A 7,630-nucleotide genomic window follows, 5' to 3' on the forward strand; every position below is an offset into this window, starting at 1 on the left:
CCTGTAGTCCCAGCTACTTGGGAGGCTGAGCCAGGAGAATGGCCTGAACCCGGGAGGCGGAGCTTGCAGTGAGCTGAGATCCGGCCACTGCACTCCAGCCAGGGGGACAGAGTGAGACTCCGTCTCAAAAAAAAAAAAACAAAAAACAAAAAACAAAAAACATATTCGCATGGTTTGTTTAATCGACACAAAACTTCTTCCCTATGGTTTTCCTACTTGAAGAAGCCCTTGTTCCCTTTCTGCCGCTTACGTTGTAAACTCTTGGTATGATGTTGCTTTCATCAGTGCATGAACACAAAGAGATCTGCCTTCCTGTTCCTATGCTGACTGGTTCCTTTTTCAGAAAATTCTCCTTCATTTCTGGGAAGGTCATACAGCCCTTAGTATCTGCGGTCCCAGCCGCCACAGCGTTGTTTGATGCTGGCCAGAGGCAACAGAAAAGGTCTGTACATGGAAATGGTTGTAGTGGCAAAAAATCACCCACTAAGTAATCAATCAAATATTTCCTGGTAAATCTGATCAGTGGCTCTGTGATTAGTCCCAAGTGACCTAAAAACACTATAAAGTTGATCTGGTCTGAGGTAGCTCAAAAGATGACTTTGGCCACAATCGCCACACGACAGTGTTGCAAGACAGTCAAAGCATTTAAACAAACCTCAGCAATGTTAGCAATACATGCCCTGGAAAAAATACAAACTTCTACACAGACCATTTTGCATGATCGAATGCTATAAAAATTGTAAGTACCAGAGTAGAGATTAGCAATTCCTGTATGGTAAATGTATGTGCCTAATGACTTCTGTTGAAAGTGTTAAAATTGCTACAAGTTTTGTTCCATTTTATTGCCTTGTCACAAGGGCCTTCTTCCATTTCTGTGAAAACCCTGTAACCATTTTGACAAGGAGAACTTCGTTTATAGTTGCAATGTAGAAAACGCTACATCTTTCAGGCACTTAAAAGTTTAAAAAGGAACTTTATTTTAACCACAGAACAGTGAGACGGAAGTTTAAGTAGTAATACAAATGCAGTTTTAAGAACTTATTTCCAAGTAGCTTGCTTTCACAATCTGTGCTAAATTATAAACCTTGAAAGTGGGACAAGATCTTGGAGAGGATCTAGGCTGGCCACACCTCTTCGTTTTACAGATGAGGAAAGTGAGGCAGACAAAGATGAAGTGAGTCTCCCAGGCCACCCACGCAGGGAGTGAGAGTGGCAAAACCAGACCTAGAATTCATTGCTTCTAGCTCCCAGCCTGGCACTTCCCCGCCACACCTTACCACCTGCTTTCTTGGTAATTGCATCTTTGCTGGCCTTTGTTCTCTCAGAAGTCTCTCGAGTTCCAAAAATCCAACATGTCCTGAAGTCTCTCCTGAAGATATCAACATATCCTGCATGGTTTGTTTAATCATCGCAAAACTTCTTCCCAGTGATTTTTCTACTTGAAGAAGCCCTTGTTCCCTTTCTGCCACTTACGTTGTAAACCCTTGGTATGATGTTGCTTTCATCTCATAAGTATTAACTGAGTACCTAATGTGTGTCAGGGTAGGCATTAAGAAAACAAAGGTGAACACGACATGGCCCCTGCCTCCAAGGAGTTGTCAGTTAGTGCCCTGATGAATGTTGTAAGTGTTTTGATGAGTACACAAGTCACTATGGGATCCCCAGCAGTGACAGACTCCCCCATACTAGAAACCTCAGTGACACCTTCTCAGAGACAGTGACAGCTGAGTAAGTCACACTAAAGTTGAATCCTCCAGGATAAGTAGAAGTTAGCCTTGCAAAACTGCGGGACAGGGAGAACTGACTCAATTCAGAGACTGCAAGTGGCCCCAATGAATAGAGACACATGTACTGGGCTGAGGGTAGGGGCTGTGCTCACTTCTCTAGACTTATAGCTTGTCACTGGTCTTTGTATCAAGATTTCTTAAGATTTTTATGTGTCTGAGCCAATGGCCCTCAAATTTTTTTGTCTTTAGACCATTTGGGTGAAAAAAAAAGTCCTGTGGTTAGGTTTGCTATATATCCCACTTTGCCTGGGACAATCCTGGTTTATGTTTGTTGTCTTGACATTAATAACAGTGCCCCATTTACTCTCAAACATATCCTGATTTGAACAATATATGTTCATTTTACTTATAGACCATCAACCACACTCTTCAACCACACATCACGGGTGTGCATATTTAAATGGAGGTATGAACATAGTTTTTCATCCCTTAAAAACTAACTTTTGGCTGGGCACAGTGGTTCACGCCTGTAATCCCAGCACTTTGGGAGGCCAAGGTGGGCGGATCACTTGAGGTCAGGAGTTCGAGACCAGCCTGGCCAACATGGTGAAACCCTGTGTCTACTAAAAATACAGAAATTAGCCGGGAGTGGCGTGGCAGCACATACCTGTCATCCCAACTACTTGGGAGGCTGAGGCAGAAAAATCACTTGAACATGGGAGACTGAGGTTGCAGTGAGCCAAGATCGTGCCACTGCACTCCAGCGTGGGTGACAGAGCAAGACTCCATCTCCAGAAAAAGAAAAAAAAAAAAAAACCTACCTTTTTGCTGTGTGAGAGTATTGTAGATATCACTTAGCCCAGCCTGCCTCATTTTAGAGATGGAGAGACATGGTGAAAAGCATCTCCTGAGTATTTGGTATAACTGGTCCTTAGGGAATGCCATGAGAAACCTTGCCTATTATAATATCAGTGATGGAATGCCAAAAAAACACAACCTCCGTTGTCCACATTCTAAGTCTTTGAGGAGCAGAGGATGTGCAGGATTAAGAAAACAGGATATTTTGTAGTGTCTGCAATGTGAAAGAATATGAGGACTAAACGAAGTGATTAAGTGAATCAATGTATATGAAAAGTGCTTTGTGGGCAAGAAAGTACAACACAGCTATTAGTAATGAGATTAATTGCTTTAATTTCCCATGGCAGGGGGGTGTCTGCTTTGCTCTGAAGCATCATAGCTGCTCCTGTCTCTTTAGAAGCCTGACCTTGACCACTGACCCAGCCCACTGTTGCCAAGCAGTAAACTTACAGCCAGACTCAGCCACACCAGAATGCCCCAAATCGCTGAGACTGCATAGCCCCAAAGTCAATCCGCAACCTAGAGGGATTGAAGTGGCAAAATTCAAGGCGTTAGGAAGCAAAGATATAAACCTGCTGACTCATTTCCTTTGGAGACTCCTTTCCTCAGACAGGCTTCATCCCCACCCATGAAGGAACTCATCAAACACTTACACTCACTGGTGGGGACTGAGGTTTGGAACCCATTATTGAAAACCTCTCAGGAGATGTAGGGGGTGAAAAAGATGGTAACAGAACCCATGGTATTGTGGAAACATCCCGAGCTGCAAGCCTGAAGGCCTGATTCGATCTCAGCAGTGCCACTTACAGGCGGTGTGACTTTGGACACCACGTCACCCCTGTGAGTTCTGCTCCTCATCTACAGAATGAGGGGGCTGGGCTGAAACCTGTCTAAGAGCCCCCAGCTCCGAGGATCTGATTATGAGTCTCTGGAATAGCCTGGCATGTTGGTTTTTAGTATGATATGCTTAAATGAAGCCATAAAAAAAAAGCATACAGCGTATGAGTAAGAAACTACAAGCAGCCCAATTTAAGCCCAATTTATAAGTTCAAGCTATGCTGAAACCCAGAAAACTGGAGGGAGAATAATTTCCGCTTAGACGAATATAGTTGCAAGTAGATAAACAGTGATCTGATGTTTTAAAATGCCAAAAAGAAGGGCAGTCCATATGCCTAAATCTCAGCCTTACAATGTCAGCCAGGGAGAAGAGCCAACCAGACACATCAATCCTTCTCAACTTTCCCGGTTTGCGGGCACCATCCCCTCTCTGAAACTAGCATTGCAAAATTCATTCTGAGTTCCAAGGTAGGCCTGAAAATGTCCTCAGAAGTATTTTCTCCTCCGTGAATCACGGTTGCACCCTTCTACCACCAAAACCTCCGAGCCATGTGACTTCTTCATATTCTTACCTTGTATGGTTAAGTGATTTGACTCCCTATATGGTTTTCCATATAGGGAGTCCAAAGGATTGGGAGCTGGAACTATTGCCAGTATGAGGGATGACAGGCGATAGTACTCAACCCGACAGCCCACCTTTGAAAACAGCCCCTTTATGTCCATTTTGTTCACTGTCTCAAATCAGCTCAAATAATGATTTTTATGAATTTTCCTGAAAAAGGAAATCACCAGCCCTGCTACCCCACCTTGCTTACCTGGAGTCACAGTTATCCTGGAAAATGCGTGGAAAAGTAACAGGCAAGTGAGGAGCACAAAGACCTGGATGTGGAGGCGACCGTGTCTGGGCAGAAGCAGTGGTGGCTCACCTGGGCAGCACCGCCACGCCCACTGTGCCAGCCCAGCGCCACGCCCCGCCCCGCCCCGCCTCAGCAGCACTCCGCTCTTACTCAAGCCTTTTGGCAGCTTGTCCACAATTGAAAGAAATGATTCAGGCTGAAGTTGCTGTTGTCTGCACAGCTTCCAAAAGGCCTCCAACATGTTCGGGCAGGAAGGGGCTGTGAGCTATATGCATACGTACAGACATGCGTACAGCAATCCTCTCAGCCCACGCAGGACCGGAAGGTGAAACATTAAATGAAATAAAAGGAATGTGTGATGATAGTAATACTACACATTTCTCAAACACGTTGGTGGCACAAAAAGTACTCTGATCTCCATTCTTTTTGTGTAAACTGCAGCAGCTCATTCTGCTAGATGCCAAAAGAGGTAGCTGCCCATTAAACCAAAAGGCAATTTAAAAAAGAAGAAATGGATATATGTATAAACACAGTGCCTACTTAAAAATTAGGTACTATTAGCAAAATATTTACTACCAAAGTGATGGGAGATATGGTTAATGGGTGGCGCAGGAAGTTTCTTTTTAAAATCCTGTGATTAGGATTACTCAGGCCTGGTGTGGTGGCTCACACCTGTAATCCCAGCATTCTGGGAGGTTGAGGTGAGCAGATCGCTTGAGCCCAGGAGTTTGTGACCAACCTGGGCATCATGGTGAGATCCCATCTATACAAAAAATGCAAAACAATAGCCTAGTGTGGTGGCGCATGCCTGTGGTCCCAGTTACCTGGGAAGCTGAGATGGGAGGATCGCTTGAGCCTGGGAGGGCAAAGCTGCAGTGAGCCGTGAGCTAACCACTGTACTTCAGCCTGGGTAACAGAGCAAAAGAAACAAAATGAAAAAGGAGTATGCAACTCTGCTCTGAAATCTCTTTGCGGAGCCTGCTTTTGTCCTCCTGTCTTCCCACAGCTCCATTTGGTGGGACCTACTCCCTTCCAGCCGAATCAGTCTCAGGAAAGGACCTGAAACTGATCTGGTTGCTTTTCTGCTCTGCGTATCTAGAATTCCCTGTTGTGCGTTTACTACATTGTTTCATAATAATCTCTTACATTATCCTATATGTGACTACAACAATTTTAAAGGTAAGGGCCAAGCTTCGTTCATTTTTATAACACCAACACTTGGTACAGTCTTGATGTACAGTGTGCAGTCAATAAGTGCTTGTTGACTAATGAATAAGAGCAACTCGCTATACTAACTTACTAAACTAACATTGATCAACAGCTTCCCCTCCCCCGTGTCCTGGGTATTTTAATGTTAACCGGGATCAAAGTCATAAACTAAGTGAACTCCAAAAACAGAATTTTAGGCATCAGTGGAGCAAGTGGAGGGAAGGTCATAGGTGAGGAGGTGTGGAAAGATGCTTCTTAAAAATTCTATTATCCAGCTGTAGGAGGGAAAATGAGAATTTAGGAGCAGAGTCATAAATTTGCAAACTAAATCTAACCACTCATTGCTTGAGAAATCCTGAGCAAATTGCTTAATCTCTTTAGCTTCAGATTCCTCATCTGTAAAATTTGTCTGTATATAGTCCTCATTTGTCATAAAATCTGTAAAATGAGATACAGACAGAGATGGATGAAGAGACAATTCTTACATAGTTTCTGGCACATAGCATGTGCTTCCTAATGATGGCAATTAATACCACTTTGCCCATTAGTTAGGCAGGCCCGGGGAATAGTGGACAAAAGGCTGGAGCTGTTATTGACATTGAATTCACCACATTTATTGAACACCTGCTTCGTGCTTGCTACTGTGGTCTACAGATTTCAAGGGACTTGCACTTAAATGGTAGAGCTTCTCTATTCTCCTTTTTGATGTTTTAATTCCCTCTAAAACACTCCTGTTCAGTGCTTGCTCAGCCTGGGCAGAAACATTTCCAATGACAGGAATTCAACGACACCCAAGGAAGTCCAAACGAAATGCCTTTGGGTGATTCTAACTGTATGAAAGGTAGAGGCACCATTTGACTGGGGCTATAAGACATGTTCCCTTTCCCCAAAGGGTACAGTAGGATAAGAAACAAAAGAAAATATCTGGAGGCTTGTAATAAGGGACATAAGAGAGGTGCAAAGGACAAAAGGAGTTCAGAGATGAGTGTAACCTTTTCAGTCTGGCTATGACTGGGGAAGGACCACGGAGGCAACGTCATCGGACATCGGGAGACCATTTAAGCCTGAGAATGGAGGTCCAGAGCTGGGATGACACAAGGTATATTGGACAGGTATGTTAACAAAAGATTAAACAGAACATTCCCTGTCAAAAGTTTTCACTTGTTGAAGTATCTCTGGAGGTCAGACCCTGTACCCAAATGTTCTCACTCTCTCACTGAACCCAAGTAAGGCAAGGACTCACAAGTCTCAGGTATAACATCATTGACAAAACACATTGTTGATTTAGGCAGAACAGTAGGAAAAAAAAAAAGTGGTTCCCATTCAGTGGTAAGAGTATTAAAAGTGTGATTCTATTTGACTGAGAAGACCCGTTTCCCAGTAATATTCTTTTCCACGGCAGCCATAATTTTAAGTTCTTTAGAATTCTATCTAAAAAGACACTAGAAAACAGAAAAGTGGGAGAAGATGGCGTTATACAAGTAGTTCACGTTTTTTAAATTACACAATTTCAAATTAGTTTCTGGAGAACATGCCTGCTGATGAATTTTAGGAAAGAGTGGCCTCAAGAATGTCTTCTGCATTCAACAGGTTTCTACTCTGCTTCCCTGTTTTAACTAGACATTTTGATTGGAGTCTGTGATTGACTGAATAAGCATTTGTTGAGTTTGTCAGACCCTGGGCAAGACCCAGAATAAGACCTAACTATGGATCTCAAGCCAACTACAGTTTAGCTTTGCATTTCTGTAAGTCAGATACCTACACTAATTGTTATACTGTTAAAAAAAAAAAAAAATACATACATCCTGAAGGAAATGCCTGGAAAGAACAAAGTTGTCATGTCAATCATGTTAACATGTGGACTTAGAAGCATCAGACTTATAAGAAAAAAGATTCTACTCATACTAATAACTCAGACAGCAACAATATCAAAATAACAAAGCTATTTTACAGGTGTTATTATCCTGTTACAATCTTCAGTCTCTTGCCTCATGAAAAGCTTTTTATGTGGGCCCATGAATAGTCAACTCTCAAGTATTTTTGATCTCCCTTCTTCCTGATGAAATTTGAACCTATAAGAAGCAGATATAAAGCCAGATTTTAAAGTTTTCTATATGATATGATATACTATGCAATTCACTT

At 42.8% G+C, this 7,630-nt stretch overlaps 1 protein-coding gene across 1 annotated transcript in view; it reads right to left on the bottom strand.

Moving 5' to 3' along the window:
• The window catches only part of SERPINB5 (serpin peptidase inhibitor, clade B (ovalbumin), member 5), a 34,170-nt gene extending 29,646 nt beyond the window's left edge, over positions 1–4,524 (bottom strand). The window contains exon 1 of the mRNA XM_011974167.1: positions 4,238–4,524. The gene's annotated coding sequence lies outside the window, so the exon portion shown is untranslated. The remainder of the gene's footprint in view (positions 1–4,237) is intronic.
• Positions 4,525–7,630: the final 3,106 nt, after the last annotated feature.

This window comes from Mandrillus leucophaeus, unplaced genomic scaffold (assembly GCF_000951045.1).
Source record: "Mandrillus leucophaeus isolate KB7577 unplaced genomic scaffold, Mleu.le_1.0 Scaffold142, whole genome shotgun sequence".
Lineage (NCBI taxonomy): Eukaryota > Metazoa > Chordata > Mammalia > Primates > Cercopithecidae > Mandrillus > Mandrillus leucophaeus.